Raw genomic sequence first — 23187 nt, 5'->3', positions numbered from 1 at the left:
AAGATAGTAATGGTATATAGAAACATGAAAATAACTAATAAGAACAAGAGAGAGTAAAAGAGATGACTCGCTGAAGACAAGCTGTGCTAAAAAGAATTGTTCTTCTGAAATCAGTGGCTTACTACTATGGATTCACACCAACAAGCTTTTTGTTCTTGGTGACTTGGCAGTGGTCATTTTCTATACACCATATTTTGATCATGTTTTCCTCTCACCCAACTCTTTCTAGGACCTCTCAACCTTCTGTCTCACACAATTACCTCTCCTTTTCTCTTCTTCCCTCCCCTGTCTGCTTTGGTCTGTCTCTGTCTGTCTGTCTGTCTGTCTGTCTGTATTTTTTTTAACTGACACATCAGTTGAAACTAGACTATTGGCCCAATAGTATCATGATTGTTATGAATACAATCAAATATTTTCTGGATGGATTTCATGCTCTTTTGACTGGTCGAAACTCTCATTTTGTGCTGTAAACAAAACAAACAAACAAACAAAAGTGAAAAGACCATAGATAAAAGTAGGGAAACAAATCATATTGTCTGGTTAAATGGATGTGATGTGACTCACCAATTACCTAAACCTTTGCATTTAATAACAAAAATTAAGGTCATAATTTTCTTTTGCTATTGAGCATTATTCTGCAGAGACTCAAAACTGATCAAGCTCCTGAGAACAAGTGATTTTAGCTGTGCTACAATGGCTCACAGCTCACCCAGATATGGAGAAATAGTTCCATCAATATTACTACCTTCAAGCCTCACAGAATATTCCATAAGAGGCATAAAAAATGTAAAATCTGAAAGGAGTGTTGGAATGTTGTGTAGTTATTTCTTCCCAATGAAACTCTACCATCTAGGGAGAACAAAGGTTCATAAGACCTGGGAAATAATACAATGCTTCAAAGCTTGGAATGTATACAAAACTTAAAAGGCTCAGGAAGCTCAAACACTAACATCCATAAGACCCTTTGCCAAAGTTGCACAGGCAGTAGTATCTATATGGGAGAGAAGCCTAGCTGGGCAAACTATGTGCAAGCTATACAAGGAATAGCAGCAGTTGAGCTTTCATGGGTCATTATATATGCAGGGATAGGCTGTTCAGTAGTGTATCTTTGATTCAGTCAAGCTCTTGTAAGCAACCTCTCACAAATACTCATGTATATAAACCAAGTAAACTCACTGAGGAATACAGGGATGGAATAGTTTCCTTGGTCACTTGTCAGTGCTATATTTTGGATAGATATAATGTCATTATTCTCCAGGAAGTCATACAACAATGTATCTGTGGCTGCCATGACATTGTTATATCTTCCAATAATTAATAAGAGCATTCCCACTGAATATCAATGAAGCTTCTTTGGATAAAATATGGAAACTATTACTAAAATCCACAACTGATTAAAATTCAGAGAGTATCTGACAATGGGGTGTTAATTCCCAATTAATACATCTTCAATTAAACTGCCATACCTAACATTCAAGAAACATCATAGAAGAGGGGACAGTAGAATAGAAAAGCCAGATGATCAGGATGTTTGGTGCTAGACTCTGTCTTCTAGACATAATAGGATAGTGACACCCATGAAATCTCAACAGTGTGACAGAATAAACAAAAACTGAACAATGTCAATAATAGTTGACATTACAGCATAGGAGGAGGAAATATAATTAGGCCTTAGTCCTAGTTGAAGAACTATAGACAATTAATGGGATGCTAAGTTACGAGATTCTATCTTCTCCAGGGAAATAAACTAATGATAGGTTATCTATTGTCAAGTGGCCTTCTATTGCGGGAAACATTTAAAATGAACTGGCTCATTCCTGTGTTTGAGCCTCTGCTGTGCCTCTGCCTCATGGGGCTGGCCGGCCATGCACTGGCAGGCAATGGTCAACCTGTTTTATCTCATGGAGACTCTCCAGCCTAGAGCTCCCAAAGCATCTCCACCCAGCTCACTAAGTTCCTACTGGCATGTGACTACCATGGTATCCCCATGCTACAAAACCCCCACCTTTGTGGTGTACCTCAAGAAGAACCCTTGCTTTGCAGAAATACCTTTCTCTCTTGAACCCAGATGAGCCACCACATAAAGGAAAATGCAACACAAACTTAGTTCAGAAACAATGGCAATTCAGTCACTGGGTCCAACAACTAAAATCCTAGGTCATAAGCCTTATTAAATCTAAATCCTCCAGTGTCAAATCCTGACAGGTAACACTCATAATTACATCTTTTTCTTATACTATCCCCATCCAAAAAGACCCTAGCTCTCTCCTGCTTTCTCTCTTCCTCTGTCCAATGGGGAAGTCCCACCTACTTGCCCAGTGATTGGCTCCTTTATTCGTTAGGGGATTGGTTCACAAGAAGTCACCTTAGTATGACTCACTCTTTGTCCACAACCCCTTCCAGGAGAGTGGAATTAGCCTCAAAATATGAACAGCACCAGGCCCATCCATAACATCCTTCCTTAATCATATATACATATCAGCAGGACTAAATGAACTCAGTGGGGGTATGTGTATGCGTGTATAAAACAATATTTTAAAAAGTTATAAATTTGAGAGGGAATTAGGAGATAAAATGAAGAGTTGGTAGAAGAGTGAAGTAGAAATAATATGAATAGTTTACCTATGTATGAAAGCATTCAAAATTAATTTAAGAATAATATCTATAAGTGGGACTACATGAGGGTCTTCTTTCTACTTTTTGCATGACTATGGGTATTATCATTGTTCAGATCTTATCTAAACTGCCATTTTTTGAGTTGGTATGGGCACAAACTTTCTGTTATTTCTAGGACACACAAACACAAACACACAACTGACTTCTTAGTCCTTTGATTCTTATAATATTTCTGCTCCCTCTTACAAGGTGTACACCTAGCCTTAGGTGAATGACTTGTATTATAGACATATGCATTGAGCTAGGTGATCTTCAATAATTTGATCTCCATATTTTAATTAGATGTGGCTTTCTGAGATAGTCTCCTGCTACAAAGAGAAAGTTTTTTGATATGGAATGACAGCTTCACCTGATAGTACAAGGATACACTTTAAAATGCTGTGAGGAATTATGTTGGGAGATTCATAACCTCATATACTAGGAAGTGATCATCCTCAATATCCCAGGGTACCTGGATAGATTGCTAATATCTATTGCATGACCTCCCATGTGTTGACCAGGCAATTGCTAGAGGCAGAATTAGTCACTTCCAAAAATGAGATCTCTAATTTGCTATCAAATGCAAAGTGGTCAACATTGAAATCATATATACAGAAGAAACAGGAAAACTGCAGAGGTTATATTTATACATTTAAATAAAATATACATAATCAGAAAAATCAAAGAGAAAAAGTCATCATCTTGAGAAGGAGTCAAAAGGCATGGAGGAGTAAAAGAGGAAAGAAAAGAGAGGGAAATGATATAATTATATTTTAATTAAAATAAAAATATACTGGGAAGTGTGATATAAAGTATGAAATCAATGATAAATAAGGCAGTGGGTGCAGCTTCCACATCAATGTCAAAGGTGACTGTTAGGAGGTGTGGAGCAGAAGACTTGCTTCTCTACTTCACATGACATCAAATCAGAGACTATGTATACTTAAAGAGAATCAACATATCTGATCCTGATTTTAATAGCATGATGATGCAGTCAGTGATGGTGCTAGGATGACATGGTATCTGCAGCTCATGAGTGAGGTGTCAATGCAATCTCAAGATATGTTTCTTCCACACTACTTGCCATATTCTGTATTTATTATGCACATTTACGGTCTAGTGACTTCACTGAAGTCTAAATTTCCTAAAGTTTCACTTTCATTAAACCTATCGTCAGTATTTATCCAGTTCCTAGACTACAACAAATATTAAACACTTATTTTTGAAAGATAAGAATGAAGGAACAATTCTCCCACATGTGGTTGAGAAACCTCATTGGAGACAGTCATATAAACTATATACCTCATTATCCAATATGGCATGAATCATAAAATTATATTGACTCTGACTTGCCCCAAGAATACATTTAGAAAAGTAGTATAAATCCAACCTCTTCTAACTCTCATCTGAAAAAGATAAGCATGTGTGTGTGCATGTATAATGTATGAAGTATGTCTGAGTTCATGTGAGTTCAGGTGGCTGTTTTTCATAGTATGCATATGAAGATCAGAAGACAATTTTACTGTTGATCCTGACTTTCTACCATTTTCGAAACAGTAACCACGTTGTCTTTCACCAGTCTAAACTCCAGACTAAAGGGTCAGGGAGAAACTTTAAAGTGATTTTAGTGATGATTATGTCTCTCCCTCTCCTCTGACAGCAGGGACAGGAGACACTTTGATGAAAGTTGACTAATGTATTGTAGTCAAACAATTTTATCAGGTGATATCATGGGTATAGTGTGGAACCTAATGAAAGTAATATTTGGAGATAGTTGATCTGACTATGGAGAATCAGTGTGCCTTCCATCCACTCTTATAGCATGTATGTTGAGACTAGCTGTTACATGTTTTAGGTATCAATTATGAATTGTAAATTTTTAGTGAAAAACATCCATACCTCTTTCTATACACTACTTTATAGGTAACAATTATTTTTTATATACTTGCCTATAAAAATTGTGTATGCATCAATTAGTCAACTTTGCATCTCTTCATTCCCTATATCCACCAAACTACCTAAGAGTTGTTAATAGATGTATGTTATATCAATAACTAATGTAATAAAAGAAAAATTGGTGCACATGAATTAAAGAAACAAAAAGTCCTTTTATCTAATTTGTTTTGACGTACATCCAATAATTAGCAAGTAAAAGTGGAACAATACTCACCTAAATAGGAAAAGAAAAGATTACTTGAGATTGACAGACTCAATGAAAATTAGTTGTGGTTATGTAAAATAAACTGTTCAGTACTCACTGGGAATGAGATAATGATCCCTGGTGCTTTCAATTCACACTGGAATCCAGTGCCTCTTCAGGGACTTATCCTCAGAGACAAAAAATGACAATGGAGATATCTTTGCTGTTATAAAATTATAATAACTTTAAGATTATGACTTCACAATGATTTTTTGTTTGAAGAGATTTGTGAGTTTTGAAATTAAGCTTTAAGATTTGTGAATTATGGTAGAGAAACAAGTCACATGGAAAACAGTAGTTCTTTAAAAGTACAAAACAACCAATCTTATGGAATCTCCATACATTTCATAAGTGAATTATCCAGAATAATCAGGATAAAGGTAAGTTTTCAAAGACTTTTTGTTTATTCATCCATTGATAGTACCAGAAACCAACATGACCTTCAAGTGTGTACACATGTAGCATCCATCCAAAAGGCTAAAGTGTTCACTAGCATTGGAATACTTTGGTGGCATATGTTTAGGGAATATTATCTGCAAAGTCCTACTTTGTTTATAGACCCTTTATTTTAACATAGCAGGCATAACTATGGATAAATGAAGAGGTAAATTTAGAATTTTGAGGATGAGAGAGATCTGCCCCTTATGAGGTGAACCTTCTAAACCTATTAAAGTCTTGGTTTGGATATTTGTTGAGTAGTGTGTTCTGTTGAAAATTATGTGAATTTATTCCATCACATTATAGTATACAAAACATTGACATTGGGAAATGAAAAGATTCTTAATGAAAACTATATCACAATGTGCTAAATATTATTCATATTTTATATAATAATAAATGTATTATTTCAAATTACTTTAAAGAGTGATGATCTACTTAGATAAAATATTAGATAAAATAGTTAATGAGCTTACAATATGAAGTTGCATTTGCTATTTAGTGTGATCTTTCTTCAGCTTCTCAGTTCTAACAATAAAATTTGTCATTTTTTAAAATTTAATCGATATGACCTTACTTAGAGAAATGATAGACTTGTGATCAGTTTCACCAACATAGAGCCTCTCTATGTATTAATATTGTAAAGCTGAAATTCTACCATGCTATATGTCCCTAATTTGTATGTATCCTCAACTGCATTGCTACCTTTCATTTGTAGTGTGGTTACTATAAGGAATAAATTGAACCTACCTTTTGTTTATCTAAAATTATCTTTTTAAAGATGATATTTTAATTTGTGTGTATGTGTATTCTCTACATGTACATATGCATGACTAGTACCTTTGAAGATCAGAATAGTGCATTGGTTTCCCAGAACTGAAACTACAAACTTCTATGAGAGATTGTATGAGTGATGAAAATGTAAAACCTAGGTTCCCTATAAGTCAAAATGGACTCTTAATCACTGAACCATTTCTTCAGGCCCATAATTCTATTATTTCTTAGGTATGCTACTTAACTTAAAACTGGCTTTTACTTCAAAATAAAAACAGTAACAGATATTAATGGATCAAGGAAATAGAAAAATAGAAATGTATACAAAATTTTAAATCCTGTACTATTGATGTAGAAAGCATCCAATAAAGCATAGCAAAGACTTAAGTCTTCCTTAAATAATTCTAAGATTTTGCATTTTAATTCTTTATTATACTTATAATAAATATGTGTTATTAAGCCTCATTGTATATTTATCTGTTCTTTTGAGTGAAGAAAATGGTGCAGGAAACATACCATATGTGTGCATGACAAAGAACAACAGTTAGAAGTTTTTTCTCACCTCCCATCATCTGAGTTCCAGCAATCAAACTCTGGCTGTCAGGAGTCAGGTTTGGTGAGAGAACCTTTATGTGAAAGCGATCTCACCAGACTAAGTCCCATAATTTTAAATTTACAACTTTAATGACAATTAAGTATGTATTATTATAAATAAATGTAAATAATAGGTAAATGTTATTTATCACACGTTTCTAGGATTTCTGCTCAAGCAGTTTTGAAGTTCTTATTTCACACAAATAAACAGTGAAAACACTGAATAAAATACCCATTTGGAGTACAATGTTTTACATAATATAGATTAGCTTCTGATGTTCTTTGTGAATGTACTAAATAAAATCAAGTAAACTATTTATAAATACTTTCCTGTTCTGTCTCTATCACAGCTTTAATCTGGCAACAGCTACACTGCCCTATAGCTTTCCTGGAGGATGGAAACCACACTGAAGTGACAGAGTTCATTTTATTGGGTTTAACAGATGAGCCGGTCCTCAGAGTCATCCTCTTCACCATCATCCTGTGCATCTACCTGGTGACTGTGTCTGGAAACCTTAGTACCATCCTTCTCATCACAGTATCTTCCCAGCTCCATCACCCCATGTACTTTTTCCTCAGTCACTTGGCTTCTGCTGACTTAGGTTACTCAACAACTGTCACACCCAATATGCTTCTCAACTTCCTGGTAGAGAAAAACACCATATCCTACATTGGATGTTCTATACAGTTTGGCTCAGCTGCTTTCTTTGGAACATTGGAAGTCTTCCTTCTGGCCACTATGGCTTATGACTGCTTTGTAGCAATCTGCAACCCACTGATTTATTCCACCAAAATGTCCACACAAACCTGTATCCAGTTGGTTGCAGGATCTTACATAGGGGGGGTTTCTAAATGCTTCCTTTTCCATAATTTCTTTTTTTTCTTTTCTCTTCTGTGGATCAAATAGTATCAACCACTTTTACTGTGATTTTTCTCCTCTAGTGGAACTCTCTTGTTCTGTTATCAGTTTCTCTGTTGTTGTTACCTCAATATTTTCTGCCTCAGTTATTATTATCACAGTATTTGTCATAGCCATCTCCTATGCCTACATCCTCATCACCATCCTGAAGATTCGGTCCACAGAGGGTCGATACAAGGCCTTCTCCACCTGCACTCCCCACCTCACTGCAGTCACTCTGTTCTATGGGACCACTACATTCATTTATGTGATGCCAAAGTCTAGCTATTCCACTGACCAGAACAAGGTGGCATCTGTGTTTTACACAGTGGTGATTCCTATGTTGAACCCCCTCATCTACAGCCTCAGGAATAATGAGATTAAGGGTGCTCTCAAGAGACAGCTTGATAAGAAAGCCTTTTCTTAGAGTAATCTATTTCCAACCCATCCTTATATTTTATCTGCTTTAAATTTATAGATGCTAACAGAGGTACCATAATTTCATATATACAACATTCGGTTGTCTCCTCAAAGTATTTATTTTGCAGTCAACTACCAACTCTGGCCCTTGAAATCTTTCCACACACTCTTTCATAATGATTCTTGAGTTTGGAGAAAAGACAAATGTGAATTAGATGTTCCACTTAGAGCTGAGCATTCCACAGTTTCCAATTCTCTGAGCATTGACAAGCTGTATATTAATCACCATAAACTGCAAAAAGAAGCTGTCCTAATGACAGTTGGGAAATGTACTAATCTAAAACTATAATAAGGCATTGTAAGTGGTTTAAAACTATGTCCAGTTAGCAGGATAATAGTTGTAGTTTCTTCCCTAAGACCTATGACTTTCCCAGAAAAAGTTTAAATTGTAATATAGTGTTAGATGTGGGTTTCATTTTATTAAGCATGCCTTAGTTCCACTCAGAAAGTATTTGATTACTCCCATGACATCTGTGCCACTATAACCGCAGTACTGATATCTTGTCACATTGGTTAGCTTGTAGAAGTCACATTGTGGGGCAATAGGCAGTTCTGACAGCCAGAGTTCAGTAGAACAGAGCCACCTTGGAACCCCAGAGACCCACTGAGCAATGTAAATTTGTCCATAAGGGATGGTAGGTGTTTGGTGATTTGTGCCTGAGACCAATGGCTCAGATTTCAGCCCAGAGTCCTCATAGCTGCCCCTGCAGGAGATGTGTGCTCTATCACGTAGACACTGCTCAAGCTCCCAGCATTCTAGCTGAACCTTACACACAGTCATCTGACCACAAGCCAGGCATGCCATGTCCCATACAGTAAAAGGGGTAGTTTGCCCCCTCCTCACTCTCTTGGTCTCTTGCTCTCTTGTTCTCTTGTTCTCTTGTTCTCTTGTTCTCTTGTTCTCTTGTTCTCTTGTTCTCTTGTTCTCTTTCTCCTTCCTCACTCTTACTCTTCTCTCTTACTTCCTCTCACTCTCTTGCTCTCTTCTCTCCCCTCTCACTCTTACTTCCTCTTGCTCTCTTGTTCTCTCTCTCCTTTCTGCTCTTTGTTCTCTTCTCTGCCTTTCTCCCTCTCCTTCTTTTCTCTCTCTCTCTTTCCTTCCTCTCCTTTCTTTCTCTCTACTCAACCAGCATATTTATCCTTCCTACGATAAAATAACTCATTCATACATTGCCTCCTTCTTAATTAAGGTGCTGTGCAGCAAACAGGTCAGCCCCGGGGGAGAGAGATATACCCGGACCTCAGCAGCAGGCCTCCTGCCTCCGGGAGAGAGAGAGCCTCAGGCCAGACTGGCCCCAGCCCAGGCCCCTGCTTTTGGAACAACATCATATGACAAATTTCCTAGACTACAAATATGACATTTATAATCATGGTCATAATAGACTACTCCTACTTTAACATTTTAACTCATTCCATCCACTTCAAAATAGAATACAGATACTCTTCTATCTCCCCAGTTTACTCTTGAATTATCCTTACTTGCTTTTTTCTTGAGATTATCAGGATCAATGTTCTTGCTATTATCCATCTGGCAGTATTTATCCCATTCTCCATATATACAAGTCTTGCTTAGTTTTCTGCTCAAATATCACTTGCCCCATGGTACTTTCTTTGATAGCCTAGTCAAGCTAATATCATGCACCTCCACCACTTTGCTACAACTACCTTTACCACCCTTTATTCCAAAACAGGAATTTGGAGTTTACATTACTAAATTTCTAAGGTCTTATGTAGTCAGAAGCATCTTAAAATTTTACCTAATATTTTGAGGTGTTTGTCAAGTGGTAAAGACTAGAAACAAGCTTTCAGGAAAGATATGTATAAAGCTCCAACACAAGAGTGGTTAATATGGAGAAGAGTCTCAGTGGGAAAAGTCAATGTCACTTTGCCTGATAATCTGGCTTTGACCTTATGACCTAGATGGTCAAAGAAAAAAAAAACCAAGACACAAAAGTGCTTCCCCCCCCCCTCTCTCTCTCTCTCTCTGTCTCTCTCACACACACACACACACACACACACACACACACACACTGAAAAAGAAACTAGAGAAGCAGACAAAACAGGCCAAAATACACAAGGGGATAGAATTAAGAGTAGAGATTGGATGGACTGGAGATACAGCTCAGTGAATAAGAGCACATTCCATTCTAGAGGAAGACCTGGGTTCAGTTCCCAGATAATACATTGTGGCTCACAACCATCTACAATTCCAAGACATGGGAATTCATACTCTTCTGCCTTCCTCATGGAATAGAAATTCACATAAAAAGTAAAAATAATTCTTAAAAATGAAAGGATCAGGCATTGAAGTGAACTGGTCTATAGGAATTTAAGGAATCACTCTTCTTTTTATCTGGGTCTTGAATCTCACAGTGTTTGTTCATATTAAAACTATGGCCACAGTATTAGTAACAAAATTTACTGATTAATAAATGATATATTTACTCAAATATAGCCTCTGTTTTCCTACTTTATATGGGAATCTTGACAGTAGAATCGTATATATCATAGCACCCATTCTCCACATCTGGATCTTTGAAATTGTGATGCCCCTTCTCTTTGATTGATTGCATCTAACAGTCAAAAATTTCTGTCTCCTATTTTTTTCTATCTGTAATTTCCTTATTTTATAACTAATCTACATGATTTATCTTCTCTGATTTACATGATCTCTGACCTCTGGTGGCACAGAGTTTGCCTCCTAGTCAGTCTCCTAGAATTATAGTGTTAAAATTTTCTAAATACAACTAACCATTTTATTACCTTGCATGAATCCTTTCAGTAGTTCTGAAAGGATAAATATATCTTCACATGGAATTTATAGCTTCTGAAAGCCTATATTCAGTGGACAGCATGTGTTACCACTTCCCCTCTTCAAACCAACTCTCATGTTAGACCTTTTTCACTAGTGAGTAAATATTCACAGAATGGCTCTAGCTTTTACAACCACAGTAAGAATTATAACACATTGAGAAAATAGCCACCTCTTTTATATATTATCATACCATATTTAATACTACATAAATGTCCTTCTCTACATACCCTGCTTTTTCTAATCTGCTATTTTTAATGTTATTGCTCATAACTCTATTTGCTTAATATTGCTTTTATCTAGTGCTATTGTAAGATTTGGTTTGTGTACATTATTTTTTGAAAAGTGCTATTTTATAAACTTGGTGGAGAAAGATGTAGCCTTGGGTTTACTACTTTCATGTTACATTTAAATACATGCTACTTTTAAGTTTCAAAATACCTCTAGAAAAGGAAACCTATGTTGAAATACTTTGCAGTCATATGAAGACTTATTTATTATTTACACAATACATGTAGCTTAGTAAAAGCTCAGTAAACAGACGAGCTGAATTGAACTATCTCAAATAACACTATGATGTCCAAAGTGCTTTCCTGGATAGAGAAAGACAGCCTATCTTTCCCAGGTTGCATTCTTCTATGTGGCTATTGCTCTCCTCTCCATGGCCAAGAAGTGGAATTTTATGCCATTACCCAAAGCCAGAATTCAAACATTTGTACTCTGCTTGCTGAGGCAGATGTGGAATGTGCACCCCAATGTGTGTCAATTCTTTCACTATATTTTTCTGCTTTCTTATTTTTTCAATTTAACTGTGTGTGTGTGAATTCAGGTCATTAAGATTGGTGAACATTTTACTCAGCGAGCCATCTTGATGTCCTAATTTTATTTTTAGTGCTTTTATATTTTGAATAAGATATTAAACTGAGAGATTAAAAATATAACATGCCTATTCAGCACCTCATACTTCTCTGAATTTAATATAACTTGCTTCTTTAAGGCTTGATTTGCATCTTTCACTAAAAAATACTGTATATTTAACTCAAAAGTAAATTATGAATAATTTCCATTTGTGTAGATCATAACTTCAAAATACAACTAAATAATAATAATAATAATAATAATAATAATAATAATAATAAATCAAAATTTTCAAGATTTATACTTCTCCCAATGTTGGTACAACATAGCCTATATTTGCACATAGTCTCTGCAAAAGATTGACACAATGTAATATTGAGCAAGTCCTTAAAAGTAAAAGCATTGATGATGGAATAAAAAGACTTGAATCCACATTGATTTGGAGAAACCCTTGGATCTCTGTAAGACAATTCTCTTACTGATATTTCCCATCTGTGAATTGGAGGAAAGTTTTAATACCAGGTCAATAGACTTACTGTGGAAATTAATTGTAGAAGTAGAGTTTGTTGAAGCAGTTTCTCTGTTGTAAATATTAAACTTATAAATACTTTTGAATATGAGTGTGATAATGTAACTACATCATTGTAAAGCTATTTATAAAATAAAACTAATAATATTACTTCACCAAGTTGTTGTATTTGTATATAGAATGAATTTAGAATAGATCTGGCACACAGCAATAGCAAATTATGGTTTGGTACATAAATTTTAAAGAAAATAATTTCTTGATATCTGTAGAAATTCCAAATTTAATATAAAACCCATTTAAAGATTTCAAGATAGCATCCAAATAAACACAAGATTGAAAGTAAGATTTAGAATAGAGAAATACAATGCTAACTTAAGCATCATGTGATAGACACTGAAAGTGACATAGATAAATAAAATAGTCATAAGATTCTTCAAAGAACAGATTATATGAATATATTCTGACTGTTGCCTTTCTCAGGGCCTCCTTGACATCTCTGTTCCTCAAACTATAGATGAAGTGGTTCTACATGGGGATCACTACTGTGTAGGTCAGAGATACTACTTAGTTGAGTAACTTGACTTGGGCATCACATAAATGAAGGTAATGTTCCTATAGTAGAGAGTGACTGCAGTGAGGTGGGAGGTGCAGGTGGAGAAGGCCTTGTGGCGGCCCTCAGTAGAGTGCATCTTCAGAATGGTGATACATATGTAGATGTAGGAGACAGCTATGACAAACACTGTCGCTAAATAATGGATCCAACAGAGATGGAGAGAATGATTCTAATAATGGTGACATCTGAGCATTAGAGTTTTAACAAAGGGGAGAAATCACTGAAGAAGTGATCTATCTGATTTGTTCCACAAAATCACAGACTTAACAAACTAGTACATGCCTATGCATTCAACACAGCCAAGCACATAGGATGCCCCAACTAAGAGGAGGCAGATTTAGGAAGACATAAGTGTAGAGTAAGCAGATAGCTACATATCTGTCATAGGCCATGGCAGCCAGCAGGAAACGTTCAGCTGTCCCAAAAGTCACAACAGAACAGAGTTGTGCTTCATAAGCATGAACAGGGAGAGCTTTTCCATATAATATTAATCTTGTCAACATTATAGGTGTAACTGATATGAAATAGCCAATGTCCACAAAAGCCAGATGGCAAAGAAACATGTACATGGGGGTTTGGTGATGGGGACAGCTTCTTACTAAATTTATTATGCTGATATTTCCTACTATGGTGACAATATATATTCCAAGAAAAAACACAAAGATGACACAGAGTGTAGGATTATCTGTTAACCCCAAAAGGATGAACTCTGTCACTGTAGTGTGGTTTTCAGGCTCCATCTCTCTTGTATGAATTTTCTCTGTGGAGTAAAATGATGAAATCATTTGTTTAATGTTCTCATTCTCTATAATTCTTGCTGTATATAGTTATTCAGCAACTCAACCAGGTATTCTTTATACCAAAATGTACTTATCAGGGCTATTCAATATTGTGGGATTTACTTCTGTGTATAACATGAGAATAAGTGAGCCTCCTTCTCTGACATGCCATGTGATTTCTGTTGAAGGTACTTCTCCAGTCTTCTATTACAGTCAGATCTGTTTCTTATATCTTATATCTTATTTCAGAGTGATATTGGGATTATCACTTTGCTTAGTGATATCCTGAAATCCAAAACATACTTTGTAGTCAATCTTCTCATAAATCCTTCTTTTCAACCCCCTCCTCCTCTAATTTATATTTACAGAATAGTACCCCATCACCAAGTCTGCTCTTTCTGCATTTTGGGAGACTTTCTGGTTTATATCAAAATTAAGAATTTCATATGTTTCTCTCCAAGGTCTGCTCCTTGGAAATGTTTATATAAAAATTATGTTATATAATAATTTATTATAAACAAGATTTGAGAATGGTCTGATGAAAAACTAAATTGGACTTAATCTCATGATATAATTTAATTACTAGATGTTAATTTCAAGGAATGTTAACTACTTAATTTTGTATAATCAACTTTGGAATATTCCTTTTGGATACACATTTTTACTTTTAGAACTAGTAACATTATTATATAAAAACAAGCCTTAGGAGAAAACAAACTAAAGACTGATTAATTTAAATAATATTATTTCCACTTGTTTTTCTTAAGGCAAAAATTCAAAACAAGTATGTCCGTGTTCAAAAATCATTTTAACCTGGTGACATAGAGTAATGAAAATAATAAACCAATTTGTTCTCTATTACTCACTAATTATTTTGTGTGTGTACTTTGATGTATTTTAATTAAGGGGCTTGTGCTTTCTGAGTTTAGCCACTTCATTGTGACAAACACAAAGTTTTTGTGCTTTGAAGCAGTCCTAAAATAGCAGAAATCACATTCTTAGTAACAGTTATCAATAGTTATAAAATAAAAAAGGGTTACAGAAGGCATACTGAAAGTTTGGTGAAAATTAAGAAATGTCATAATAGTGATATGAAATTTCACAGAATGAAAAATATTCTAAAAGATTCTTTCAAATATATTTCTCAGTGGCTAAGAATAATTTGTTACTTTTTCAGATTACCCGGGTTACATTCCCAGCAACCACGTGGTTCAAAACCACCCATAACTCCAGTTCTAGAGCTCCAAGCCCTTTTTCTGATCTCATGTGGTAGCCATACACACATGTAGAAAAATAGTCATGCACAAAATTAAATATAAATTTTAAACTTTTAAATTATTTCATGAATTTTTTCAGTGTCAAAATTTTTATTTATTCATGTCTTATGCCAATTACTCTAATTCCATTATAACACCTTTGAAAAAGATCTGTTGATCACATATCCTATGAGCTTGTGTTTTCATTTAAACTTCTACAATCCCTGTTATCCTTTATTCTCTGGTGTGCTTTCCAGATTTTGAAATTCTCTGTCAAATACTGCACACAAATACTGTCTTAAGGAATGAGGCTATTTCTACTCTACCTTCTTCCTCAGCAGAGTTTAGTGGGGGAAATCATACTCCTCTTGTGATTGTCTAAGTGTTCAACTATGTTGCCTTCAGACTCTGTGGGTTGTAATCAGGCAAGGCAAATGCTAGACATGCAACAGTTTAAATATTTGGCTCTTAGACATTGTACTGTACAGTGGGTTGTTATCCACACAATGTAATTTTGTTGTGAAATTAAATGCTTTAATTAAAAAAATACTATCTAAAAATTTCCAGAGGTATTTGATCACATGCCATGACTAACCAACATTTAATTTTAAATAGGTATAACATTTTCTTGGGCTTTTAATTATTAAATATTTTAAGGAGATATATTATTTTTTTCATTCAACATTTCAGAGATATTTTACAACTCTAAGGAAAGCAGGATCTACAGCCTCTGTCATTTCCTGTATTCATGACTAAGCCATTCATGTGCATTAACACCTGTGCACTAATGCTCTCTTTTCCTCTTCATTGAACACTGAAAGTCTAGATCTCTGAGTGCCCCACTTGCTGGTTGACTCAAGTTATCATTTCCCTGGATTGAACATCCATTTGTGTAGATAAACAGTGACTATAGAACTGTGACCTAATCCAACCAAATAAATGTTTGCTTGTTTACTTGTTTGTTTGTTTTTCTTTTCTCTGATTTCCTTTTCATAGTCTCTTCTGCTCAGACTTTGCCAAAGACCTTTCACATTTCCCTAATGACCAGGGAAGAATGGTCTAAGTGTGCCAGGCTCACCATTGCACAGCAACTCTTGTATCAATCAGCATTGAGTGCCATGCCTGGTTATGGACCATAGTTTCATACATATGGTGTGAATAATAGCAGGATCCTGTGTAATGGTAGGAGAGAAGAGATGGTACATATTAACATGACAAATCCTCTGGGACTACTGATGCTTGTTCTTTTGAGATAAAAGTTCATGGGCTTGGGTTTTTCATTTTGTTTTTTTTTTTTTAATCTTTTTAAAAATTAGATATTTTCTTTATTTACATGTCATATGATATCTCCTTTCCTGGTTTTTCCCTCTGAAAAAAAGAAAAAAAAGAAAAAAACCTTATCCCCTCTCCCCTCCCCCTGCTCAACATCCCACCCTCTCCCTGGCATTCCCCTACACTGGGGCATACAATCTTCACAGGACTGGAGGCCTCTCCTCCTATTGATGACCAATTAGGCCATCGTCTGCTATACATATTTATTAAAGCCATTAGTCCCACCATGTGTATTCTTTGGTTGGTGGTCTAGTCCCTGGGAGCTCTGAGGGTACTAGTTAGTTCATATTATTGTTTGCCCTAAGGGGCTGCAAGCTTGTTGTACATAAATTACTTATGCAACCAGGCTGCTCATTATTGCATCTGTGAAGGATTTGTTTAATATGTTCTACAGCAAAATGTAACAAAATGTCTTCAAAAAGAGTTCCAAGTTTACATTGAATCTGGTTTCAACATTTCAGTATGTATTTACAGATAAATATTTTATATTGTTATCTGTCACATATATCATTATATGTCTTGGGAAAGTATCAAGGTAAGCTGCATGCAAAGTTGAGTTATAAATAACAAAAGTTTGCATGAAGAGATCATATCAGAAGGAAAATATGGATGCTTTGAAAGTAAAATAAAAACTAAGATTACAAGAGTTAAGATGTCTTCTAGAGTGACAATAGTGTCATATGTCACATCTTGAGCAGTGACTTTGATGTAGGTCAATCACAGAACAATATCATCTCTGCAAGCCAAAAGCTCAGTCTTACTATATTTCTCGTGCTAACCCTAATTTCAGAAGCCCTTTTATCCTCAGATCCAAAGGCATGTGTTTAAACGACTATAGTACTTAGAAATAATATTCCTTTATTCTTCTCTTTATGCTGATAATTATATAAAGCATTTTATACACACTGAACCTTCAAGGCAACTTTAAAATGTAGGTTCTTTTATTATTACCACTTTTCCCATGAGAGAACAGTGAATTTTCCATGTCCAGTGTTTCCCATTAAAGTCTCCACATTAATATTGAAGAGATGACCTCCAGTAGATAGAATGGACCCCCCCCCCCCAGTATAGGCATGAAGTTACCAATGTACCTTCAAAATTCTTGACCCAGATTGTTCCTCCCTAAAAGAAATACAGAGACAAAAATGTAGCTGATATTAATGAGGATAGGCAGTTTCCCAGCTCTTGAGCTGCTTAAGGTATATGAAAATGTAAAGGCTGTGTATGTGTCTTCTATTTGGGAGCATAAACCATAAGCAGGTATTAACCCCACCACCAGGGTTTGTTTAAAATTTTTAACTACAGTAGGCTTCCAATTGGAAGGAGTATTTTATTTTCATGTTCAATTATGAATGATTTAACAGGAACTCAGACCTTAACACAACTTTGATAATAGAAGTACCCTTAGACACACAAAACTCAGCTTGCAGGCAGCACTACCTTCTATAACAAAAACAAATACCTAATCAATCAAAGTCAATATAATTCTTTGAGAGTCTCAAAATATACTAACCTTGCATTTTTTATTATTTCAGCTTCTGCATTAATATTCTCATTATATAAATTGGTCAAGGAAGAACATGGTTTTTGTGTTTAATAGCTCACCCTAAAAAAGGCCCAGTGCTACACTGGGATTCCAACCCCCAGTATAGTCCCTAGCCTGTTAAGAAAGACTTTTATTGGCTTAAACCAATCTCCAGCCAGTCTTCTCTGGTGAATACCATACAACAAATAAGAGCAGTTATATTGACCATGAGCACATATGTTTGGAAGGCAGTTTGACAATCAACAAAATATCACATGTTCTTGGCAGAACAATAGTAGTTGCTTTTCCACTGAGGCCTGCTCACAACAGTACCCAGTCCAATGGTTGGTTGCCAGCCTCTGTATTTATCAGGCTGTCAGAGCCTCTCAGGGGACAGCCATATCAGGCTCCTCTCAGCAAGCACTTCCTGGCATCTGTAACAGTGTCCAGTATATGGCATGGATCCCCAGGTGGAACATCTGACAAAGTTTTAACTAAGACTCTTGATGTACATACATTTATGTGCCATTAGTGTGTCTTAATATTACCTTATTTTATCTTTTGTATATATTTTCTTCAACTTGCTTCCTTGTAATATTTTATTGAAAATAGATTCATTTCTTATATAATGCATTCTGATCACAGTTTCCCCTCGCTTCACACCTTGTAGTTCCCTCACACCTACACCTCCCCTATTGCCCAGATCCACTCCCCTTCTGTTTCCCTTCAACAAGGAAAGACATCCAAGAAAAAACAAGCAAACATGGGAAAGCAAGATAAGTAAGACAAAGCAAAAGTGTCCATATTGTATCTGGACAATGCTAATCATTGCTGTCTCCTACATCTGCGTCTTCATCAGCATCCTGAAAATGCACTCCACTGAGGGCTGCCACAAAACTTTCTCTGCCTGCACCTCACACCTCACTGCAGTCACTCTGTTTTATGGGACAATCACATTCCTTTGTGTAATTTCCAAGTCCTGATACCGCACAGACCAGAACAAGATAGTGTCTGTGATTTATATAGTAGTGAACTCTATGTTGAACCCCCTCATCTCATGAATAATGAGATTAAAGATGTTCTTAAGAGGCATCTAGGCAGGTCTCTCTGAGAACTTAATAAATGATGATTTGCAGGATGTGTGGCACTCATGTCAAATAAGGCACTAGTTGTATGAATTATTTGTTTGAGTGAAATATTGAGTTCATGTTTATTGAAGCTTCTATTGAAACAATGGTGGAACTATTCATTACTGTGGTGGTGTATCATGGAGCAAATGATAAAATGTTAACTGTATACTCAATGTTAAATTATACCTATCACAGGAAGTATTCTGCAATCATTTCCATACGTGCGTGCATGGACACACACACGCACACACACACACACACACACACACACACACACACCACACATACATCACATTCTATATGTGTATGTGAGTGTCTGTGAAAGAGAAGGGGGAGGGAGAGAGAAAGAGAGACAGAGACACAGAGGGACAGAAACATCAAAAAAGATAGGCAGAGACAAAGTTAGACAGGGAGAGACACAGACAGAGGAAGAGAAAGAGAGCTTGGAATGCACTGCTTGAAATAGAATATCTCCATCAAATCCCTGCCTCCCATCAGAACTCAGGGAAGCCCCTAGAATAGCAGGTGGAAAGAGTGTAAGAGCCAGAGGCAGTGGAGGACACCAAGAGAAAAAGGAACCTCTAAATCAACTGGGTAAAGTTCATATGAATGAACAGAGACTGAAGCAGTAATCCAGGGACTGCATAGATATACACCTAATCTGCATGCATTATAGCTTTCAGTTTAGTTTCATATTTTATGGTACTCCTAAGTGAGTGAATGAGTGTATCTCTGGCTCTTGTGCCTGGTCTTGGATCTCTTCTACTTCTTTAAGTTACATTCTCCATGCTCAGTGTAATTGTTTTTGTTTCATCTTATTATAAGTTTGTTATGTCTTGTTATCTCTTAGAAGCCTCTTCTTTTCTAATGAGAGAGAAAAAGGAATGGATCTAGAAAGGAGCAGAGGGAGTAAAACTGGGAAGAATAGAGGGAAGGGAAACTAAAATCTTGATACATTTTAGGAGAAAATAATTTATTTTTAATAATAGGGGACATTAAAGTAAAAGAAAATCTTCAAAAATACTAAACTGAAAACTAAAATATTAATGAGGAAGACATGTGTATATCTGGCTCTAGTTCTCTGCCTCTGTTTACATCTGCTGGAGAAGGAAGCTTTTCTAAGAATTATATAATAAGGCACAAATCTATGAGTATATCAGTATATCATTAGGAGTCTTTTTCTGGTACTATTGTTTTTTTTTGACCAATAATACGTGGTTGGATGCTATGTCTCCGTGCTATCTAATTTCTGTTTCATGATCACCAAAGCAGTGTCAGGTATGAGTTCAGTCTCCTTGAGTAGAACTTAAATCAAATCAGACATTGATTAGCTCTTTCAACAAGTTCTCTGCCACTATTGTCCTGGAATATTGTACAGGCAGAACAGATTGTAGACCCAAGGTTGGACCTTTTTGGCTGACAACACAACTGAATGCAATCCAGTCAGGATATTGAAAACCTTCTTTGATAACAAGAGATGGTCAGTTGAGACTCTATATGCTCCATTATTTGAAGACCTCTTTAGGATCATCTTCACAAATTTCAGGAAGTTTTCACTGCACTGGATTTTCACAGAATGCTTCAAATCACCCTCAATTTTCAGTATCTCTGCCCATTCCCTCTACCTTCTATCTGCCATATACCCTACATAGTCCTTCTATTAGTGACTATATCCTTAAAATTCACCTGTAAAATCTATTAAATTTCACTATCCCAGGGAGATCCAAGTGTTTCTTCTAGTCCACTTCTTTGTTTCTAACCTCTCTGGGTCTAGATACTGCAGTTTGGTTACTGAAAGGGTCCCTGGAAAGAAGTAAGAATGAAAACCCACTGTAGAGTTCAGGGGAGTCTAATTACAGGCAATTTATTCCCAATGTATTTAAGCCTAGTGTGTCTGCTGGCCCTCGGGGCTTCAATCCTGTTTCCCTACACACAATGATAGATCATGTTCCCCTTTCCCCTTCTTGTCCCCTCTTCTACCTAAGTCCCTCCTTCCCTGAGCCATTGGAGTTCTGTTAAGGAAATTTCCCACTGTGACAATGAGATCAAGGCTGTTTCCCTCTTTCTCTTCTGTTAGATTCAGTGTATCTGGTTTTACGTTGAGGTCCTTGATCAACTTGGACTTGAGCTTTGTTCAAGATGACACATATGAATCTATTTTCACTTTTCTACATACTGACTGCCAGTTAGACCAGCACCATTTATTAAAAAATCCTTTCTTTCTCCATTGTATATTTTTGGCTTCTTTGTCGAAGATCAAGTGTCCATAAGTGTGTGATTTTATTTCTGGGTCTCCGATTCTATCGCATTGATCAACATATCTGTCTCTGTACCACTACCATGCAGTTTTTATCACTATTGCTCTGTAGTATAGCTTGAGGTCAGGGATGGTGATTCTCTCACAAGTTCTTTAATTGTTAAAAAATGTTTTCTCTATTTTGTGTTTTTTGATTTTCCAGATGAATTTGAAAACTTCTCTTTGCATGTTTTTGAAGAATTGTGTTGGATTTTGATGGGGATTGATGGGAATCTGTAGATTGCTTTTGGTAGGATGGCCATTTTTACTATATTAATTCTGCCAATCCACTATCATGGTGAATGATGGTTTTGATGTGTTCTTGGATTTGGTTTACAAGAATTTTATTGAGTATTTTTGCACTTATTCATAAGTGAGATTGGTCTGAAGTTCTCTTTTTTTGGTTGGGTCCTTGTGTGGTTTAGGTATCAGAATAATTGTGGCTTCATAGAATGAGTTAGGTAGTTTTCCTTCTGTTTCTATTTTATGGAATAGGGTAAGGGAAATTGGTATTAGGTCTTCTTTGAAGGTCTGATAGAATTCTGCACTAAATCCATCTGGACCTGGGCCTTTTTTGGTTGGGAGGTTTTTAATGACTTCTTCTATTTCCTTGTATGATATTAGCCTGTTTATATAGTTTACCTGCTCTTGATTTAACTTTGGTATGTGGCATCTGTCTATAAAACCATCCATTTCATCTAGATTTTCTAGTTTTGTTGAGTATAGGCTTTTGTAGTAGGATCTGATGATTTTTTGAATTTCTTCAGTTTCTATTGTTATGTTTTCCTTTTCATTTCTGATTTTGTTGATTTGCATTCTGCTTCTAGGCCCTTTAATTAGTTTTCCTAGGGGTTTTTCTATCTTGTTGATTTTCTCTAAACAAAAAAAAAAAAAAACCAAACAAACAAACCCTAGCTTTTGGTATTGTTGATTTTTTGTGTAGTTGTCTTTGTTTCTATTTGGGTGATTTTGGCCCTGAATTTTCCTGCCCTCTCCTCCTGATGGGTGTGTTTTCTTATTTCTGTTCTAGAACTCTCAGGTGTGCTGTTGCGTTGCTCGTGTAGGATCTCTCTGATTTCTTTACCAGGGCTACCCGTGCTACAGGTTTTCCTCTTAGCGCTGCTTACATTGTGTTGCATAAGTTTGGGTATGATGTATCATCATTTTCATTGAATTCCAGGAACTCTTTTATTTCTTTCTTTATTTCTTCCCAGACCAATGTATCATTAGGTAGAAAGTTGCACAGTTTCCATGGGTATGTGGGTTTTCTGTTGTTTTACTGTTACTGAAGTCTAACCTCAGTCTGTGGTGATCTGATAGGATGCGTGGAATTATTCTAAACTTCCTGTATCAGTTGAGGCTTGTTATGTGACAGATTATATGGTCAGTTTTGGAGAAGGAACCACCAAATGCTGAGAAGAAGGCATATATATATATTTGTTTTAGGGTGAAATGTTCTGTATATATCTGTTAAATCTATTTGGTTCATTATCTCTATTAGTTTCTCTGTTCAGTTTCTGTTTCAGTGACCTGTCCACTGGTGAGATTGGGATGTTCTGGACTCCCACTATTATTGTGTAGGGTTCAATGTGTGTTTTGAAATTTAACAGTTTGTTTTATGAATATGGATGCCCTTGCATTTGGGGCATAGATGGTCAGAATTGAGTCTTTCTCTTGGTCAATTTTTCCTTTGATGAATATGAATTCTCCTTCCTTGTCATGCTTGATAACTTTTGGTTGAAAGCCTATTTTATTGGATGTTAGGATGGCAACTCCTGCTTGTTTCCTGGAAGTATTTACTTGGAAGACCTTTTTCTATGCTTTTACTCTGAGGTAGTGTCTGTCTTTATTATTTAGGTGTGTTTCATATATGCAACATAATTCTGGGTCCTGTTTGAATATCCAGTCTGTTAGCTTATGTCTTTTTATAGGGGAATTGAGTCCATTGATATTCAGAGATATTAAAGACAAAGAATTGTTGGTTCCTGTTATATTTGTTCTTGTAGGTTGTGTTATGT

General features: G+C 35.9%; 2 pseudogenes; one reads left to right on the top strand and one right to left on the bottom strand.

The window, feature by feature from the left end:
- Nucleotides 1-7046: 7046 nt before the first annotated feature.
- On the top strand, nucleotides 7047-7986 carry LOC116100832 (annotated as a pseudogene).
- A 4624-nt stretch (nucleotides 7987-12610) lies between these two features.
- On the bottom strand, nucleotides 12611-13567 carry LOC116101342 (annotated as a pseudogene).
- Nucleotides 13568-23187: the final 9620 nt, after the last annotated feature.

This window comes from Mastomys coucha, unplaced genomic scaffold, assembly GCF_008632895.1.
Source record: "Mastomys coucha isolate ucsf_1 unplaced genomic scaffold, UCSF_Mcou_1 pScaffold21, whole genome shotgun sequence".
Classification (NCBI taxonomy): domain Eukaryota; kingdom Metazoa; phylum Chordata; class Mammalia; order Rodentia; family Muridae; genus Mastomys; species Mastomys coucha.
This window is presented reverse-complemented; position numbering and strand designations above follow the sequence as displayed.